This window comes from Danio rerio, chromosome 13 (genome assembly GCF_049306965.1).
Source record: "Danio rerio strain Tuebingen ecotype United States chromosome 13, GRCz12tu, whole genome shotgun sequence".
Taxonomy (NCBI): domain Eukaryota; kingdom Metazoa; phylum Chordata; class Actinopteri; order Cypriniformes; family Danionidae; genus Danio; species Danio rerio.
In genome coordinates this window covers 49,729,428-49,752,031 of record NC_133188.1, presented here as the reverse complement: position 1 = coordinate 49,752,031, position 22,604 = coordinate 49,729,428, and the positions used below count along the sequence as shown (strand labels likewise).

At 31.7% G+C, this 22,604-nt stretch overlaps 1 long non-coding RNA gene across 2 annotated transcripts in view; it reads left to right on the top strand.

The window, feature by feature from the left end:
• The window catches only part of LOC103912037 (uncharacterized), a 65,051-nt gene that overhangs the window by 8,548 nt on the left and 33,899 nt on the right, over window positions 1-22,604 (top strand). The window contains exon 5 of one of the 2 annotated variants that reach the window (XR_012388934.1): window positions 11,693-11,767. This is a non-coding gene — a long non-coding RNA (uncharacterized lncRNA). Of the gene's footprint in view, window positions 1-3,752; window positions 4,621-11,692; window positions 11,768-22,604 lie in introns of those variants that run through there. The other variant, XR_001800817.4, reaches the window with a different exon arrangement.

Genomic DNA, 22,604 nt, shown 5'->3' with positions numbered 1-22,604 from the left:
AAATATTTTTTTATAAAGATTTAATTAAAACATTAATTGATTGATTGATTCATTCATTCATTTTCCTTTGGCTTAATCGTCGCAGGTCACCACGGCTGAATGAACTACCAACTATTGCTGCATATGTTTTATGCAGCGGATGCCCTTCTGGCTGCAAATGGAAACACTCATACATTACGGGACTTGAACCAGAGACCTTCTTGCTTTAAGGCGACAGTGCTAGCCACTGAGCCACCGTGCCGGTCTAATTGAAACCTGATTTACACATTAAAATATGTTAAAGCAACTTTTGTTGTCTAATTGGTTTTATTTTAATCAAATATTCTAGTCATCTCAACTTCAAAATCAAACTCCCTAAAATAGTTGAATTATTTAAATAATTTTATTTTATATTTTTGTAAAAGTTTATTTAAACCTGATTAACTCATTAAAATAAGTTAAAGCAGTGTTTCTTGTCATAAAAATTTATAAAAATATATACTATTGCCTAATTGTGCAGAAATAGTTTTTCCTAGTCATCTCAAACTACAGCAAACTGACTACAAATATATATTTTTTAAATGTTTTTTTTTTTGTTTTTATACTAATGTTTATATATTTTTTTAAAAAGGTAATTGAAAAAAAAAATGCAAATGCCTGTAATTTTCTGATATACATGTAATATGCATTGGCTTTAGCACTGCATTACATGTTTTTTATTTATTTATTTATTTTTTTTGCCTGAGGCAAACTGAATTCTTTCCTGCAATCGATATAGTGCCGGATGGACTTTAACTCGCTCTGAACCCGGAACATTCCTCCAGAAGAGCTGGAATGCCACATGTTTTTAATGCTCCACCCTCTGCTGTAAGGATGACATGCGGAGCTCGACCCCCCGCCGTCGGCATGTCAGGAATGTGTTTTGCCACCCAAAGATCCCTGCTGTCATTCAGCACACCATCCTCACGCCCGAGGCTCAGGGTTAACTCGCCCCCTCAGTCTGCTGGCGAACGGACGGATGGACAAAAAGGAGAAATAATACTCCTGAAGGAGCTCTGTGTTCCTCAGAAGACCGAGGAGGAAATGAATCCCATGGAAATTATATAGAAAATCACATGAACTTCCACTGAATTGAACTTCCATGGGACACGGGACAGTTTTTATAGTTGTAAAAAGCTCAGTGATGTTGGTGTTGAGAAATTTTTTACACTCAGTTAATGAGGAAGTGGCAAAGTTTGGAGGTGGTGGGAATGCTCACCAGGCTGTTTAATATTACAGTAAAAAAATAAAAATAATATATATATATATATATATATATATATATATATATATATATATATATATATATATATATATATATATATAGTATTAGTAGACTGTTTGCTTAATATCTGTTGACTATTTCAACGGACTATAAGTAACTTTGCAAGTACATGTCATCTTACACTAACACTAACCCTAACCCCAACCTAACAGTCTAAATATAATCTGTGCAATGTAGATGCATGTTGCCATGTAGATGCAATGTAACTTAAATTCAACAAACAGACCATCAAAAAAAAAAAAAAAAAAAWWWTATATATATATATATATATATATATATATATATATATATATATATATATATATATATATATATATATAATAAAAAATCAAACAAACATCCTGTACTACACTTCATTTTGGTTTTATTGTAAAAAACAAACAAACAAGAAAACGTGTTGAATGAGAATCTGAAATATTTAATGGCATTCTTCAAAAGATAAAGGTGATTTAGTGTTCAAGACTGTTTTATTTCTAATATTTTTTAAAAATAAATTGGTCCTATACTTCCCAGATTCATAGTATATGTATTAATTCTGGTACTTTTACCAATCGACATCTCAACCTTTTGGTAGAGGTTGATATTTTAGAAATTATAGATTGTGTCGGAAAAATATGCATTGAGTGTGTTAACTAGTGACATTAGGAGTTAAGAAATGCAATCCAAATATTTTTTTTCTTGGTGGAGTAGTTAAATGGTTAAAATAGCTATTTTCTGTCCATATATATATAATTTATGTAAATAATAATAATTTAGTGGGTCTAATAATTATGACTTTAACTGAGTATATATATATATATATATATATATATATATATATATATAATCTGTGTGTGTGTATTACAATTTAAAATAGGTGTTTTCTATCTATATGATTTCTATTATGTTAATTATTCTATTATATTATTATTATAATTCTATTATATTAATATATAATTGAAAATGTTTTGGGTGTCACGGTGGTGCAGTGGGTAGCACGATTGCTGTTGCCACGATTGTGGCAACCAGCAAGAAGGTCGCTGGTTTGAGCGCCGGTTGGGTCAGTTGGCATTTCTGTTTGCATGTTCTGCCCATGTTCGCATGGGTTTCCTCCGTTTGCTCCAGTTTCCCCCACAAGTCCGAAGTCGTGGTATAGGTGAGTTGAGTAGGCTAAATTGTCTGTAGTTTATGTGAATAAGTGTGTATGGGTGTTTCCCCAGTGATGGGTTGCGACTGGAACTGCATCCACTGTGGATAAGTTGGTGATTTATTCCACTGTGGTGACCCCTGATTAGTAAAGGGGCTAAGCCAAAAAGAAAATGAATGAATATATTTTACCATTGATTCATTCATTTATGTGATTCAAAGCTGGATCTTCAGCATCTTTAGTGTCACATGATTCTTTAATATATACTTCAAATTCATTCTAATTGGCTGATTTGATAAAATTTGTCTTATTTATATATATATATATATATATATATATATATATATATATATATATATATATATATATATATATATAAATATATATATATATATATGATATATAAATGATGTTTAACAGAGCAAGAAAATTTTCACAGTATGTCTGATAACATTTTTTTCTGCTGGAGAAGGTCTTATTTGTTTTATTTCGGCTAGAATAAAAGCTGTTTTTTTAATGAACCATTTTAAGGTCAAAATTATTAGCTGATTCCACCCCCCCCCCCCCCCAACCCCAATAATTTTAATTATACAATAACTTTGCCTAGCCTGCCTAGTTAACCTGGTTCAGCCTTCAAATGTCACTTTAAGCTGTAAAGAAGTGTCTTGAAAAATATCTAGTCAAATATTATTTACTTTCATCATGGCAAAGATAAAATAAATCAGTTATTAGAAATGAGTTATTAAAAATATTATGATTAGAAATGTGTTGAAAAGATCTTCTCTCCGTTAAACAAAAATTGGGGAAAAAAGAAACGGGAGCTAATAATTCTGGGGGTCTAATAATTCTGACTTCAACTGTATATATACTATATTAGTGATAATAGTTGACAAATAATAGTTAAAATAAAATTAATTTATGAGAAGAGAAGGTGCGCATGTGTGTGTTCAGGCATGTGTGTTTACTCTAGAAAGATAACGGCAATAGTGATTCATCTTGGCAGAGCTTGAGTAGAAGCTGTGTATGTGTGAGTGTGTGTGTGTGTGTGTGTATGTGTTCACTGTTCTTCAGAATAGAGTTTGAGTTAAAATGGATGGGGGAGGGGCAGACACCTCAAAGAAACGGAGAGTGTGTGTGAGAGAGGTTGAGACAGCTGTAGTGTGTGTGTGAGCTGCAGTGTTAGTGGGTCAGTGTGTCAGCTACAGTCTAATCATCTTCTCTCTCTTTCTCTCTGTCTCTCTCTCTCTCTCTCTCTCTCACTCACACACACACACACAAAAACACACACACGCACTTTACTTATATGCTTCTGCCTGTTGTTAGCTGTAAACTCGTGAGATGTCAACATAGAAACTGAAAATGGCCAGTTTCTGTGGATTTATTTTGGATTTGAATATTTACATTTGCATTTCAACTACATCTGATCCAGCTCAAAACATCTTTAAACTCTGGTTACACCTATAATATTAAGAGACTGTGGGAAAAGTCATAAAAATGAAGTCACCAATATTCTTCTGCTTCAAGACTTTCTTTGATTTTTTAAAATTATTATTATTTAAGTCAGTTACCTCAAGTGGTGCAACACAGTCATGCAGTGGTTAGCACTTTTGCATCACAGCAAAAAGGTTGCTGGTTTGAGTCCCGGCTGGGTCAACTGGCATTTCTGTGTGAAGTTTGCATGTTCTCCCCGTGTTGGCATTGGTTTTCTCTGAGTGCTCCGGTTTCCCCCACAGTCCAAACACATGGGCTATAGGTGAATTGAATAAGCTAAATTGGTCAGTGTATGAGTGTGTGTGAGAGTGTGCTTATATTATATCTATATTCATGTCTGTTAAGCAGATGTTTGTGTTTAATGTTGATTGAATGCCTTTAAGGCGGAGTTACAAAGAGTATGGAAAATGTACTTACCTAATATGGTTTGTGCCAATTGATGGGCGGAGTCTCGGGGTCAGTTTACCTGGCTGAGCATGTTGTGGAAGAACTGTGAGCAGTTTTTTTTTTGTTGGATACTCATATATTGTAGTTACTTAGTTTGTTTTTTCTTTTGTGTTGTATATTTTTGACCTTTAAGTTTTGTTGGTTTGAAACTTGCTATATTTTTGTACATACCTTTTTGGGAATTGGGTTACTGCATTTTTGCACTGGACATTTTAACCATTATCCTTGTAAATAAAAAAAAAATCTTTTTTTCATTTCCGGGATGAGGCCATTTTTGTTGGACTGTAAATATTATATATATATATATATATATATATATATATATATATATATATATATATATATATATATATATATATATATATTTAATTTCCGAGTGGCCAGATGGAAGCCACTTCCATTTGCCAAACGGTATCTGTAGGACTCTCAGACCATAAGAAACTACAGTGAAGCATGGTGGTGGCAGCGTCATGCTGGGGGGATGTTTGTTAGCTGCAGGAACTGGAAGACTAGGCAGGATAGAGCGAAAGAGGAATGCAGCAATGTACAGAGACATCCTGAATGAAAACCTGCTTCAGAGTGCTCTTGACCTCAGACTAGGGTGATGGTTCATCTTCCAGCAGGACAATAGCTATGTTTCCATCCAAAAATGTGAATAAACTTTATGCGCAAAACTCGATTTTAGCATAAAAGTTGTGCGAATGAAGCATTGAGTCAAAGCGAACAAAATTGTCACTTCCTGATTAACTGGCACCAAATATCAACAGTAAAAACTGCATTTGCTGCAGTAGGAGAAGCTGCATCAATTTTTTCTAAATGAATGCGCCTCAGAAGACAATCCTGACAAGCAGTGAGCGCGCAGTGGCGTTTGAATGTGTCAGATGCGGAGCACAGCCGCTCTTGATTCTGGAGGTCATTGATAATATAATAACATTAATACTGAAATGGTAAGGCGTTTTATGATGACCAAAACAACATTTCAGATGTTTTATAATGTGCTCAGCCTGACGTTTTATCCATTCACACACATTTTTATCATCACATGATCTCCTTTAACAAAATCACATGACCTTTTTTAATGCGCATGCTGGAGTTTGTGTTTGTGTTTGTAAAAGTGTTTCCATCGCAGTTTATGCGCATCTTTTCTTTTCGAATAAAAAGTTTATCCTACCCAGTTAGGCCCATAAGTTTTTTATGCGCATTTTCAAAATTTACGCGCATCATGACGTTTCCATCAACTGTTTTTTTATGCGCATTTGCAAACATTTGGAAACATAGCTAATGACTCCAAGCACACCGCCAAAATATCAATGGAGTGGCTCATAACAACTCGGTGAATGGTGAGTGGCCCAGCCAGAGCCCAGATCTAAATCCTATTAAACAAAACCAAAGGGTAATCAATCTGCCCAAAGTAATATATATATATATATATATATATATATATATATATATATATATATATATATATATATATATATATATATATTGTTACGAGTAGTGTAGTGTAGGCTTGTGTGTGGTTTCTCTCTTGCGCTCTCGCGCTCTTTCTCTCTCTTTCTCTCGCTCTCTCTTTCTTTCTCACTCTTAAGTATTCGCAGGTGGAGCGGATTACGTTGGGACGGACCATGATTGGCGGCGGCTATAAAAACCTGAAGAGAACATGGGTTCGATGGCTCCCCGCTCTCTCTCGATTTTCCCCGCTTGTACTCAGTGGAGAACGTGATTCCATGAGTGTTTGCATGTATATTGAGATGCCGTTGTGTTAAATTTTTAACCGGCGATTGAAACCCGGTTTGTCTCCCTGTCGGGCTTGGAGCATGTAGGGAGGTTTGGTGCCTTATTTGTTATTTTCGTTTTCTCCTGTGTTTGTTAGTAGGGAGGTAGTTTTCTGTATTTTATTTTATTTGTTTTCTAGGGAAGTTTAATTTAAGTTAGTTAGCTTGGTTTATTGTCATTTATTTTGGCTGAACCCCTCCTGATGTTATTTTTGCTCCTTATTTCTGTAAATAAATCATATTTTCTTGTTAATTCTCAGTGGTTGTGTTTTTGGTATATTTTGGGGAGAGAGAGCGCGGGGGCACCAGGGATTATATTTTTAATCCCTGTTATTTTGTTACGTTTTTGGTTACATCTCTTTTTGATTAAGGATTTTTAATTTAATTCGTAACAATATGCTTTAATCATTCCAGTTGCTAAAACACAGAGAGCGTTGTGGCCAAATTAAGCCTCAAAAATCTCCCCAGAGTGGACGAAACATCCCCAACAACACACAAGGGTTAATAATAATAAAAGTGCAAGATCAAATTTTCTCATTCTTGCCTTTTTAGTTTTAATATGTCACAATAGAAAAAAATGTTGAGTTTAATACAGACTTTAATGAATCAGCAGCAACAAAACCTGATGATCATATTCTCCAGTGAGTGAGCACCGCATATTTACCCACACTTGAACAATCCCCTGGAGTGTCGAATCTGAACTATTTGCTTATAGATTTTAAATGTTGTTTTTCACAGGTGTCTGCGCTTCACATGTAGATCACATCTGATCTGCGTTTACAGTTACGCCTACAGCAAAACTGGAAGTGTGTGTTCAAGCTGAAAGCATAACTGCTTCAGGCCCAGCGCCGCTTTTATATTTGATTTCATTATCATTCAGCGTGTAAAACTTATTGTAATCTTACACAGCCTCAACTCATTACTTTAGGGTCTTTGTGGATCATTTATAAAAGTGTTAATTCAGTATATTATTATTTGGACATTGTTTTTTGTTTATTTTTATTTTATTTTTTGTAATTCTTTATTTGACAGGGACAATGGGCAATCAATGAACTGCATCAGAATTAGCTATATAGCTACATTTTGTCTGCAGTCGCTGGGCAGGTAATACAAATAAAGCACACATCAAGTCACATAACCAAAACATAAACAAAATATCAGTTTAAAAAAAATGCTTTCAAGATTTCAATTATAAACCCTCACTTAATGGTCATACACCTGATGCATTTTAACCTCGAAGTCTACAAAGATCACAAAGTCTTCTTCTTCTTCTTCTTCTTCTTCTTCTTCTTCTTCTTCTTATTATTATTATTATTATTATTTATTTTTTTAATTAATATTATGATTTATCTAGATTTTTGTTTAGATATTTTAATGCATTTATCAGTTACTCCATGATTTTGCAATGACATGTTATCATATATTTCACGAGTTCACACTTACAGATGTTTGAAGAATAAAGCATATTCAGCGTACTGTCTAGGGCGAGGGTTCTGAGCTCAGAAAAGACACCCCAACTCAGTGTAGACAGTGTTATTCCCCTTGTCAGGAAAGTGTGAGGGGTCCAAGAGAATTGTTCGGCCCCAGAATGCTCCACCTAGATCAGGGGTGCCCAAACTCAGTTCTGGAGGGCCGGTGTCCTGCAAAGTTTACTTCCAACCCCAATCAGACACACCTGGGCTAGCTAATCAAGCTCCTACCAAGCTTTCTAGAAACATCCTTGCAGGTGTGTTGAAGCAAGTTGGAGATAAAATCTGCAGGACACTGGCCCTCCAGGACTGAGTCTGGACACTGGATAGTGTTTAGAGGTGAGGTGTCGGGGTGGTGGAGGGATGCTAAAGTCGTGAGATAATGAAGGTAGGGCAAGTTTGGTATTTATGGGGGTTTAAACTAATGCTGATGTGATATTAGGATGATTTTTAATAATGTGTTAGAATTGTTGAAATATCTGTGCATTCTCCTCCCAAAATTTGTTTCTTAAACATCACTTACAGTACTTAAATGACGGCTTTTCTCAAAACTTATGTCATTATTTGCTGCAATTATTGTTTGATACAAAAATTGATATATATTTTTAACTTTTTTAGGAACTATTGTACACATAAAATTCTCGATGTACTGATTTATATTTATAATATTGAAAGTAACTATTGAAATAGCTGTTACATATTAATGTTTTTTTTTTTTTTTAATTTGATGACAGATAATGAATATATTAGAATTTTCTTCCCTTGGTGGTTAACCACAGATGATTTATTGTAAAGATTTTTTGTTTACATTATTTTCCTAATTTCCTTTATGTTAATTAGCTTATTATTACAACACACTGATCAACAGTTGTTTTTAATTGTGCTAGTGTTTAAACAAATATATAATCTAAAAATGACAACCCAGGAAATGTGTATACCTTTTTTCTGTGTTTTAATGCACATATAAAAACTATTCGATTGAATGATTTGACTTTTGTAATTACTTTGCTGCTTATTTTCTTGAGTGGTAAATAAATATAACAGGAGTGTGTTTTTCTAAAAACATATTTTATGCATCAAAATTTCATGTTTAATTCAGTTTAATTGTTTGTTTATTGTATGAAATACACATGATTTGTTTGTTATATTTACTGTAGGAACACTGTTAACATTTTTTGTAAATTACACAGTAACTGTAATATGAATAGTGTTTTACTGTGTGACAGTTATTCCGTATGTTACTCTATTTTAAATCATTGGAACAGCATTTTTGACTGGCTGTGAATCGAAATGTTGTAAAGAAAGGAAAAATAGTGTAAAACCTTGTCAATAATAGGAAATACATGGAATAATCATTTGGATTGTTTATAAACAGATAAACAATCACTGATTTACAAGTAAATTTTAGGTTCAATTAGGTCCATATATATTTTTACATTGACACAATTCACATTCCAAATGCAAAATGAACTCTGAAATGAACTTGAAATGAACTCTGAACTTTATATCTGCTCATTGTAATTGGGATAATGAGGGAATAACACACATCTGACCATAGAACAGCTTATAGAAGCCAATTGTCTTATTACTTTTGGACCCTTAACAAGTGGGAGGCACATATGCAAATTGTTGTAATTCCTACACCGTTCACCTGATTTGGAGGCACATACCCTCAAATTAAAGCTGACATTATGCAGTTAAAGCACATCTTGTTTGTTTCAATCAATTTAAATTGATTGTTGGTGTATAGAGCCAGTATTGTTAGAACTTTGTCGATGTACAAATATTTATGGACTTGTTTCTATAGGTGAGAAGATTCAAAATACTGTGTTTTTAAGAGATTTTGAATAGCAATAAAGTTTTTAATTTTAATTTAAAGCATGTAAAGCCAGAATCATTAGCCATTCTGTATGTTTTTACCCTAATTTCTAATTAACAGAAAGATTTTTTCAACACATTTCTAAACATAATGGTTTTAATAACTGATTTCTGATAACTGATTTATTTTATCCATAATGACAGCACAACATTTTTGAGTAGATGTAGTTCAAGATTCAGTTTAAAGTGACATTAAAGGCTTAACTAGGCTAATTAGGCAAGTTATGGTATGTAGGCAAATCATTGTAGAATGATGGTTTGTTCTGTAGACTATCGAAAACAATATTGCTTAAGGGGCTAATAATGTTGACGTTAAATGGTTTAAAAAAAATTAAAACAGCTTTCATCCTAGCCGAAATTACACAAATGAGACTTTCTCTAGTAGAAAAAATATTATGGGAAATACTGTGAAAAATTCCTTGCTTTGTTAAACATCATTTGGGGAATATTTGAAAAATAGAAAAAAACTCACAGGAGATTTTACAGTTTTGACTTTAGCTGTATGTGGGGAAAACATGTCTATTGTTGTGTTTTCTAAGAGGATAAAAGCTTAAATCAGTCATTGAGTTCCAGCACGGTTATGTTTTAGCGAGTGTGTTCATTTGGAATCATACAAACACACACTGATGTTTCTGATGCGTGTGTATCTGTCTGGCTGCAGCTCATTGTGATTCTGCTCCAGTTCGGTGTTTTGGCTGATCTGCTGCTGTCATGTTGCCATAGAGCTGTGTTTCTGAGAGCGTGTTCAACGGCGTGACCCATTTTTCACCCCCCCTCATCATCCCTCGTCCTCAATAACCCTTTTCTACCCTCCTCCAAACCCACCGACAGCCTGCTTTTCTCATTCAGCACACAGCTTTACATCTGCCGTGCATTCACTTCTGCACTTCTTCAAGCTAAAGTCTACAGCAGTGTGTGTTCTTATAGCTGGGTGCACTGAAAAAAAAAATTATAGGATTTACTTATTTACTTAATATATTTTTTAAGGTAAGTGGTTGCAAACAATTAGTGTGGGCTGAATTTAAACACACATTACATGTAGTAATGTTCAACTAAATTTGTTTGATTGAATGCAGCCCATATAAATTGTTTGCAACCAATTACCTTAAAAATAAATTAGTAATCGCCTCCTGATTATCATTATTATCATTAATATTATTACTTCTACTTCTGTTAATTAATATTATCATCACTGTTCTGACCTGTCCTCCTGTTATCTCCTCATTATCATTAGTAGCAGTAGTTGATATAGTACTTGTAATTATTGTTATTATTATATTATTATAGTTTTTTTTTCATTGTTTTTACCATTGTGCCATATATATATATATATATATATATATATATATATATATATATATAAAATGCAAAATTTCCATCTTGGTTTCTGTCTGTTCCCGTGGGGAGCTCACTCTCTCACTGACTGTGATTCAACGTGATTACATTCATTTTAATTCAGCATTAAAAAAAAAAGTAATTAATCTAAAAACTAACTCAAGTTGACTCAACTCAAGTCAAAATCTTTTAAAGTAATGCTTTACTTATTACTTTACTCGTTACTTAGAAAAGTAATATTATTACATAACCATTACTTGTAATGTATTAGCCCAATACTGATTTTCAGATTTTCAAATAGAGTTTTGATTTTAATTTAAGTTCAAACCTATCTTAAAACTGGTTGGTTTGGTTCACGGCTTGAAATTTTTTATTTATTTAATTAAATTTAAAAAAAAATTCTCATTTATTTATTTATTTATTTATTTATTTATTTATTTATTTATTTATTTATTTATTTATTTATTTATTTATTTATTTGTTTGTTATTTATTTGTTTTTTCATTATTTATTTATTTATTTATTTATTTATTTATTTATTTATTTATTTATTTATTTATTTGTTATTTGTTTGTTATTTATTATTTATTATTTATTTATTTATTATTTGTTTGTCTGTTTGTCTGTTTATTTTTTATTTGTTTATTTTTTTATTTTATTTATTTGTTATTTATTTCTTTATTCATTATTTATTTATTTATTTTATTATTTTTATTTATTTATTTATTATTTATTATTTTTATTTATTTTATTTTTTTGCATTTTTATGGGACATGATGAAACTGCTTTTAATGTTTTATTGAGTCCTATTGCTTTTTCCCCGTTTTTTTCCCCCACTGCCTCCATCTCCATTCTTTCTGATTACAAGATAAAGCAGCACAGTGTAAAATTCAGAGGAAAATGCAGGAGGCAGAAAAACATGCGGGTCTGGAAGAACATGGGGGTGAGTAAATGACAACCTTTTTTTTATTTATTTTTATTCTGCGGTTAACTTGGGTGACTTAGATTTCATGGTGACTTTAAAGCAAACAGTTTGTGCTGTACAGTATTAAATCAGTGCTGTTGAATCTGTGTGTGTGTGTAATAATCTGATTATGATTTCATTTCATAAGACATTCACGCATATGAACCAAAATAAGAGCCGACATGATTTTTAAATCAGGAGCATTATCACAGGATTTACATGACTGGATTACACACACACACGCACACACACACACACACACACTGAGTAGTGTCCGGCTAGACACATCTGCTGCTATTTGTCTTTATGGCTGAAAAGTTTGAAAGCAGGAAGTAGAAAGACATCCTGGGTTTTAACAGGGCGGCACGTCCTCTTTAACACACATTCAGGATGTAGAGAAATACTGCAGTCCCAACTAATCAAATATGTTCTTCTGCTCGTGTTACACTTTAAGTTATGAAAACGTTACTTCTTTCAAATACCTAGAGCTCCTATAAAGTGAATGACAAAAAAACATGGGTTAATGCTTTACAATAAGGTTAATGTTAGTTAATGTGTTTATTAACATGAGCAAACAATGAACAATACATTTATTACAGGATTGTTGTAAAATTAACTAAAATAAAGTATAATAAAACAAAGTAAAGTAAAATAAAGTAAAACAAAGTATAATAAAATAACAACAAAAATAATAGGAAAATATTTAGATAAAAATATATTTATAATAATATAATGAAATAATGTAAAATAAAAACTAAAACTAAGTAAAACAAAATAAAGTGAAATAAAATAACAAAAAAATTATTATAAAAATATTTAATTAAAAATAAAACCAATTAAGATATAATAAAATAAAGTAAAATAAAAAATAAAACAAAGTAAATTAAGATAGAATAAAATATATTAAAGTAAAAATAAAGTAAAATAAAATACCAATAATAATAATACAAATATTAAAATAAATAAAAATAATAAAAATAAATAAAATATAATAAAATAAAATAAATTAAAACAAAGTAAAATGAAATAAAGTAAAAATAAATAAAGCAAAATAAAATAACAACAAAAATATTAATACAATTAATAAATTAAAAATAAAATTAATTAAAATAAAAAAGTTGAACAAAGTAAAATAAAATAATGTAAAATAAAGTATAGTAAAAGTAAAAATAAAGTAAAATTAACTAACAACAAAAATATTAATAAAAAATATTAGATAATATTTTTTATTAAAATATAATGCAATTAAGTAAAATAAAATAAAGTAAAAAAATAAAATAAAATAACAACAAAATAATAATAAAATTGTTCAATTAAATAAAAAAAATAATTAATTAAAATATAATAAAATAAAGCAAAATAAAATAAAATAAATCTGTATTTAATAAATGGAGTAAATTCCAGAACTGTGTCACTTATGTTTGCTTCTCTTTTGAAAATCTAGACATTCCTCGTAAGTGTCCAGATTTCGACATATACATTGTGTGTGTGTGTGTGTGTGTGTGAGAGAGAGAGAGAGAGAGAGAGAGAGAGAGAAAGAGAGAGAGAGAGAGAGTTTAGCTATTAAAATCATGTTAAGAATGTGAGGGTTTATCTGAGTCATGACACGCTGAATGAGTTTGATAGTGGAGCATGAAAACATGAACTCTTCACTCCGAATGAAAACACACTTGACCGAGGTTATTTAATCTCAGCAGCTAATATTTAACTGAGACTCGGAATAAATCACAGAACCATGATAACACACACAGATAGAAGAAAACATCAACTATGCTGTAAAAAAAAAGATTTGCGAAGTTCACAAATTTATTTCTGCTTTCAAATGGCATAGTGGAAACTCTGCTCTGACAACTTTTGACGATCAAATGTTTAACAGTTTGACATTTTTCAGAACTTTTAAAGTTTTTTTTTCTGTGTATATTATTTTTAAACACTATTGTTTTAAACAGTGGCTTAGTGGTTGGCACTGTCGCCTCACAGCAAGACGGTCGCTGGTTTGAGTCCCAGCTGGGCCAGTTGGCTGTTCTGTGTGGAGTTTGCATGTTCTTCCTGCGTTCACGTGGGTTTCCTCCGGGTGCTCCGGTTTCCCCCACAGTCCAAAGACATGCAGTACAGGTGAATTAGATAGGGTAAATTGTCCTTAGTGTGTGAGTGTGAATGAGTGTGTGTGGATGTTTCCCAGAGATGGGTTACGGCTGGAAGGGAATCCACTCAGTGCTGGATAAGTTGGCGGTTCATTCTGCTGTGGCGACCCTGGATTAATAAAGGGACTAAGCCAAAAAGAAAATGAATGAATGATGTACAATATTATATTTGTGCATATATATTAGATTAGTCAGTACTGAAGCCAAATCTGGAGCTTATCTAACAAAATAACTTACAGTTATGGTCCATAAACTAATACACTCAAATTTATATGATAGGGAAAAAAAATTAAATACAATTTTTAAAAGAGAAAAAGTCAGGAGAAGCAAACTTTTTTTTGTTTTGTTTTTTTTTTTGTCGGTTGAAATTTAGTTTCTTTAATATTTTGCTTTAATTTAATTGTATCTTTCATTTTCTAAAGATGTTTGGTGACTAAAATATTATTTTAATAAATATATCTGTTTAATAAAACAGTTTTGTTTAAATGCTCCTAAATACATTGCCTATATTCACTGAGAAATTGATAAAAATGTCCATTTTCAAAATGGGAAGTACAGTTATGCTGAGCACTCTATATAATTTATTCATTCATTCATTCATTCATTTTCTTGTCGGCTTAGTCCCTTTATTAATCCGGGGCACTTATCCAACTTATCCAGCAAGTTTTTACGCAACGGATGCCCTTCCAGCCGCAACCCATCTCTGGGAAACATTTACACAATTCAGAGGAAACCCACGCGAACGCAGGGAGAACATGCAAACTCCGCACAGAAAACGCCAACTGAGCCGAGGCTCGAACCAGCGACCTTCTTGCTGTAAGTTGATAGTGCTACCTACTGCGCCACTGCTTCGCCTATATAATTTATATAAATATATATATATTTTTTTTTACTTTAAATTTTTTTTGTGTTGTTTAAAAGTTTCTAGTTGAAAAAGTTAAAAGTTAAGACTATAATAAAATCAATGTGGAGCTCTTCCAGAAATGACCTTTTGTGACTGAAATGAAAGTTAGAAGTTCCTTATTTTTGGCTGAAGTCTTTCTAAACCCTGTGAGACTCCAGACGGGTCCCTTCATTAATGTACTGTAAATCACTGCAGGCTGTAAGCATTGGTTAATAATGACTCACTCTTTTCTTCACTCGTTTCCAGTCACCTATTTTTATGCAAATGCATGTCAACATTGGCTCAGTCAGCTGGAGGAACTGGGATTTTCCCATGAGGCCTGATTCCCAAACGTTACTCAAATGTGTCATGAATCACAGCTGATTCAGCGTTACACACTCACTCACACACACATTCAGATGTTTTCTACAAGAACTGTCTGCCTGTCCTCCCATCCTTCCTCCAGGCCACAGGAAGTGAGTCTCATCCCTACAGGAAACAGGAAGTGCCCTGACATGCCTGAGGGGGGATGATTCTCCTCGGCTTTGGTTATTTCACCAGACTCTTCATGTGTGTGTTTGCGCTCAGGAATGTGTTATCAGGCTGTTATCAGACAGACGTGTTCATACGTGAGTCTGCGTTACAAGAATCAGTGCAGATCAGCTCCGGTGACGTCAACACTGACACGCATCACTCATGTTTGCTGAGATCTCGGTTAGACTAGTGTAGGACGTTTGCACTTTTCAGTTATGTGTACAGTGCTGTGCAAAACTTTTATGCCCCCTGTTACATTTGTTGTTTTAGTAAGGGTATTAAAAATAAAAATAATTAAAAATAAATACTACTACTAATAACAAATTAAACTAAATTAAATAAAAAATAAAAGAAAATTAAATATAATATAATAAAATAAAGTAAAATATAATTACTATTGCTACTAATAAATTAAGTAAAAAATGAAATAAGAAAATTAAAAGTAATAAAATAAAGTAAAATACTACTACTACTACTTCTACTACTAGCGAATTAAACTAAATTAAAGTAAAAATAAAATTAAATTAAAATAATAAAATTATTATTAAAATAATAAAAATTTAAAATAAAATAATAATAATTATAATAACTTAAAATAAATATTAAAGTAAATAAACATAAAAAATAAAGAAAAATATAAATACTACTACTAATTAATTAAATTAAATAAAAAATGTAATTGAAAATAATAAAATACATTTAATTATAAATAATACTACTAGTAATAAATTAAACTAAATAAAATAAAATATAAATGCTAATACTAATTACTAATAATTAATTAAAAAATAAAATAAAATAAATAAAATAAAATAAAATAAAATATGCGAGGCAGTGGCACAGTAGGTAGTGCTGTCGCCTCACAACAAGAAGGTCGCTGGGTCGCTGGTTCGAACCTCGGCTCAGTTGGCGTCTCTGTGTGGAGTTTGCATGTTCTCTCTGTGTTCGCGTGGGTTTTCTCCGGGTGCTCCGGTTTCCCCCACAGTCCAAAGACATGCGGTACAGGTGAATTGGGTAGGCTAAATTGTCCGTAGTGTATGAGTGTGTGTGTGTGTGAATGTGTGTGTGGATGTTTCCCAGAGATGGGTTGGGGCTGGAAGGGCATCCGCTGCGTAAAAACCTGCTGGATAAGTTGGCGGTTCATTCCGCTGTGGCGACCCCGGATTAATAAAAGGACTAAGCCGACAAGAAAATAAATGAATGAAAATAAAATATATATTTTTTAATTCTGGCAACGGTTTCTACGTATAATTTTTTACGGTATTTCTTAAACAAAAAATAAAAGAATTTTCAAAATTAGACGGTAAACTACTTTATTTCTAAATTTGTAGTATTATTCACCAGTGTTTGGAAGTATGAACATCTAAACATCCTCTGTTATACAGACAAAACACAATCATAATCATGTGGTGGTGAGAAAGTCACATGATCCACCAAACCATCCCAAACAACCCACAAGCAGAGAAACACACGAATATATAGAAGACGCTCAGTGTCATCCACACAGCTATGAAACGCCATTATAACTGTTTGTAACCTTTTAATTTTAACAAATATATTTTGTCTAAATCTGTTAAAAATGAACGCTATTACACTGTAAAAAGTGACAAGTTGGCTTAATAATTATAAGCCAATTACTTTCCTCTATTTTAAAGTAAACAAACTGACTTACAAAAGTTGAGTCAATCAAACACAAAACAAACAAACAAACAAAACTATAAAAGGTACGTCAATCAAAACGAACAAAATTATGAAAGTTGTCAATCAAAACAAACAAACAAACAAAATTATAATAGTTAAATCAATCAAAACAATCAAAACAAACAAAATTGTAAAAGATACATCAATAAAAAACAAACTAAATTATAAAAGTGAAGTCAATCAAAACAAACAAATTGTAAAATTTACTTTAATCAAAACCAACATAAAAATGATAAAAGTTAAATTAATAAAAAAACAAAACAAACTAAATTATAAAAGTTAAATCAATCAAAACAAACAAACAATGTATGTTTAATCTGCATGTTTATAACTTTCCACATGCTTTAGCAGGCTGTTAACTCATATGTTTTAACAGTATTACCACACTCAGATATTTGTAGGGAGTCAGAAAGTTGCTAGCAAATTTAATCAATTGACAGCCATGTTTTAAAATGTTCCTAACATATTTTGCTATGCTTTGGGAATAAGGGACTAAGACTAAAATAAATTAATGAATGATTAAATGAATGAATTTTTACAGTTTTTTTTACAGTATAGTGAATTAAGAGGCGACACGTTGGCTCAGTGGCTATCAAAATAAGCATTGTAAATTTGGATTTCATACCAATATGGACTTGTCTGGAACAAAAAATAACTTTCTTTTAAATTGTGCACCACCCCATTGTAAGCTTTTTGTACTTTCACTTTTAAGCGTGTGTAATTAAGTCTCCACTTTACGTCACGACCATTTACAGACCTCAGTGGTGGTCAAATCATGGTGTTTAGCATGTGGTGTAACTGTGACCATCAGGAGAGATCAGAGGAGCAGATTACACACTCAGCCAGAAAACACTCACTCACACTCACACACACACACACACACACTGTAAATGAATGTGTGTGATCTGATGCGGTGGGTGTTTCGTGTTGAGCTAGTCATGATGACAGAGATGTGGAGGGTTTATTAGAGAGAGTCATACAGGAAATGATGAAAGTCAGGTCTGAAATGTGTAGACTTGTGACAGTCGACATCAGAGCATATTTCACATCATTCACTTTCAGCTTTGTGCTAGTTACTGAAAAATAGTAACTTCATTTAAAAAGTAACTCAGTTACTTCATTGATTACTTACACCAAAAAGTGTAATGCTTTACTGTTAAAAGTAACATTTGAGTTACGTTTCTAAAGAACAGTTTTACTGCTCCTATCAATGCCTTATAGAGTAATTTCAGTGCTGCATGGAGAATACACTGTTGATCAACCTCACAGTTTTATTTCATTTGCATTCTCACAACTAAAACACAAGACAAACTTAAACAAAAAGTCATTTTAAACACTAATTTGTTTAGGTCAGACCAGCAGCTCAAAAATGACAATATCACAAGGTGATAAACCAGCTGAATAATACAGGGTAGGCCATTTATATGGATGCACCTTAATAAAATGGGAATGGTTGGTAATCTTAACGTCCCATTTGTGGTACATTAGTATATGTGAGGGGGAAAACTTTTCAAGATGGGTGGTGACCATAGTGGCCATTTTGAAGTCGGCCATCTTGGATCCAACCTTTGTTTTTTCAATAGGAAGAGGGTCATGCGACACATCAAACTTTTTGGGAATTTCACAAGAAAACTTTATTCTTTCATGAGTTATTTACAAGTTTCTGACCAATTATAAAATGTGTTCAATGTGCGGCCCATTGTGTTGGATTGTCAATGCAACCCTCTTCTCCCACTCTTCACACACTGATAGCAACAACGCAAGAGAAATGCCAGCACAGGCCTCCAGTATGCGTAGTTTCAGGTGCTGCTCATCTTGTATCTTCACAGACAACAAAGACAGTGGAGCCATTCTTTATCAGTAGAATCCTCACATGATGATGTGTTTCCCTCTTTATGCGCTGAAGCTGGCACGTTCCCTGAGTTTTTCCAGCAAGATGGTGCACCACCACATTCTGGGTGTCAGGTCCGAGCATTCCTAGATGAACAGTTTCCTGAAAAGTGGATTGGTCGTCATGGGCCAGTTGAATGGCCCCCAAGATCTCCCAATCATACCCCCTTAGACTTTTATCTTTGGGGTCATCTGAAGGTAATTGTCTACATCAGGGGTTTTCAAAATGTGGGTCGCACAGTGAGAAAAGGTGGGTCGCGCAACGTCACTTAGCTGCAGCTATATTTACGTTTCGGTCAATCAAAACCAGTACGATAATGAGCAAACAAATCTTTAGAGACGATTCTGTTTTCCGTCGCAGACTTCTTTTATGTCTTCAGAACAAACCAAATCTAAAAAGGAGCCACACGGAAAATATGATCAGTCCTACCACGATCTTAGTTTTATTACTGGCAAAGGTCCAGAGGGTGAGGAAGTCCTGCATTGTCTTTTATGCTTAGAAAAGCTTGCAAGAGCATGAAACCCTTAAAACTTAAATGGCACCGGTCAACAAAACATTTTGCAAATCTCAACAAAGGTTGATCATATTCTTTTCATAAAAAAGAAGAGTATCTTCGGCAACAAAAAAATTATGAAAGTTACAGCCAGCATCCCACAAAAAGCACTTCAAGCCTCATTTTGTGCATATCAAATCGCAAAATATAAAAAGCCACACACCATATATTTTTGACTGCTTTGAATGGATACATTTTTACCCATTTTTTTTTTTTTCATATTAAAGTATTATGGTGGGTCTTGAGATTGAATAACTTGTCCAGATGGGTCCCAGAATGAAAAAGTTAGGTCTATGGCCCTGGCCTATGGTGTGAAGATACAAGATGTGCAGCACCTGAAACTATCAAATAACAATCAAGATTTAAGTTAGTGGTAAAAAACAAAAAAATATTAATCAATCAGAAAAGCTAAATATATTTTATTTTTATTTATTTAATCAAAGTAAAACTTATCAAATAACAATCAAGATTTAAGTTAGTAGTATAAAACAACAAGTATAAATCAACTATAAAAGCTAAATATTTATTTATTTATTATTTAATAAAGGAAAAATTATCAAATAAAAAACAATATTTAAGTTAGCGGTGTAAAGCAAAAGAATATAAATCAATCATGAAAACTAAATCTTTTATTTATTTATTTAATCAAATAAAAAATTATTAAATAAAAATCAAGATTTAAGTTAGTGGTATAAAACCAAAAATATAAATCAATCAAAAAAACTGTATTTATTTTTTTTATTTTAATTGATAAAAGTAAAAAATAAAATAATAATAAAAACAATCAAAAGTAAAACACATGGATCTACTAAAGCCTTAAATGTGAAATAAAACATAATAATAATAATAATAATAATAATAATAATAATAAATTTAAGTGAAGATAATAATGATGAAAATTACATAAAATGATATAAGCATATAAAATAACAAAAATAAACTGGTATGTAAAATAAAACAAAATAGGAATTGATACTACTACTACTACTACTACCACTATTAATAATAATAATAATAATAATAATAGTTAAAAATAATAAATTAAAATTAAAATAATAAGTTTTGCAAATTATAATAGAGTAATACAATTAAAAACAATACAAAAATCGATTGTTTAAAAAAAAAGAGTAATATGAATGAATACTATAATAGCATATGTTTGTCAAATGTCACCATGAAATTAAACAAGTGTCTCATCCTCCATCTTCGATTGGTCGATGGTTTTTCCTCTGAAACATGTCACAGTAAGGAAATAAATGAGTTGTATTTGCGGTTTCATGTTGTTCAAACAAACAGATGAGTGTTTAGATAATGTCATAGAGACACAGAGTGTTTACACTTCACAGGGAAATCAGGCAGTGCAGTGTCTAATTCACGGCCATCTTTGCATATTAATCTGCGGCAGATGAATCTATGATAATAGTGTGTTGTGGAAAGCAGAAGTGAAGCAGGTCTCAGTTTTCATCTGATGCTGAAAAAGCATTTGAGAAACCTCACAGAGTGGTTTAAGGTCATTGCAGGCCTTTAAAAAGCCTCATCAGTTAATACCAACAGTAGAGAATGTTGCTGCATCCCAATATGCATACTATCTATCCTAAATAGTTTTTGAAAATAGAATTAGCACGTCCAAACCATAGTATGTTGACCAGAGTATGCCAAAGATGTTTTACTCATTTAATAAATTACTAAATTGTATGTGTAGAAGCGTCCGAACTCTAACCGCTAATATAGCTCAGTACATTGCGCATTGGATGTGAATTTGATTAAAACTACAAACCTGAGTGAAAAGTGTAAACCAGGAGTGCTCAACCCTGCTCCTGGAGATCTAGTGTCCTACAGATTTCAGTTGCAACCCACATCAAACACACCTGCCTGTAATTATCCAGGGCTGTATAGGTCCTGATTAATTATTTCAGGTGTGTTTGATCAGGGTTAAAGCTGAACTCAGCAGGAAGGTAGATCTCCAGAAGCAGGGTTGAGCACCCCTGGTGTAAACAAACTACAAACATGGCGGACACGCGAGATCAACCGTCAAGTAGAGAGGCTTCAGTAAAGTTGTTTAAATGATTGTTAATTAATATTTAGCCAACTGGAACATATTTAAACCACATATCCATGTACGCATTATTGCCCAAAGACCTGAGGAGATTTCTCTGCATGAAAGACTCACGAATAATGAAAATATTTTATCAGATTGTTTAATATATAATAGAAATGTAGTTAAAAATAATATTGTGTAAAAAATATTAAAGTATATTTAACAGATAAAATAATAATGTGATAATAATATAAAATAGTACAAATATTTTATAAAACTAAATAAATGTAATATTAAAAAATCTTTATAATATAAATAACATTTTCAGAAATGTATGTATATATATATATATATATATATATATATATATATATATATATATATATATATATATATATATATATATATATATATATATATATATATATATATATATATATATATAGTTAAAGTCAGAATTATTAGCCCCCTTTTGATTTATTTTTTATTTTTTAAATATTTCCCAAATGATGTTTAACAGAGCAAGGAAATTTTCACAGTATGTCTGATAATATTTTTTCTTCTAGATATATATATATATATATATATATATATATATATATATATATATATATATATATATATATATATATATATATATGTATGTATGTATGTATGTATGTATGTATGTATGTATGTATGTATGTGTATGTATGTATGTATGTATGTATGTATGTATGTATATATGTATATATGTATATATATATATATATATATATATATATATATATATATATATATATATATATATATATATATATATATATATATATATATATATATATATATATATACATACAGTTGAAGTCAGAATTATTAGCCCCCTCTTTGATTTTTTTTTTTCTTTTTAAAATATTTTCCATATCATGTTATTAGTAGTATTTCTGATAATCATTTTTCTTCTGAAAAAAATCTTATTTTTCTTTGGGGATTAGTAAAATCAGTCTTGAGATTACTGTCAAACCACACGGAAGGTAAATTGCATCATAATGAACTACCTCAAGACATGGCCGATTTATAATTGCAGCAAACT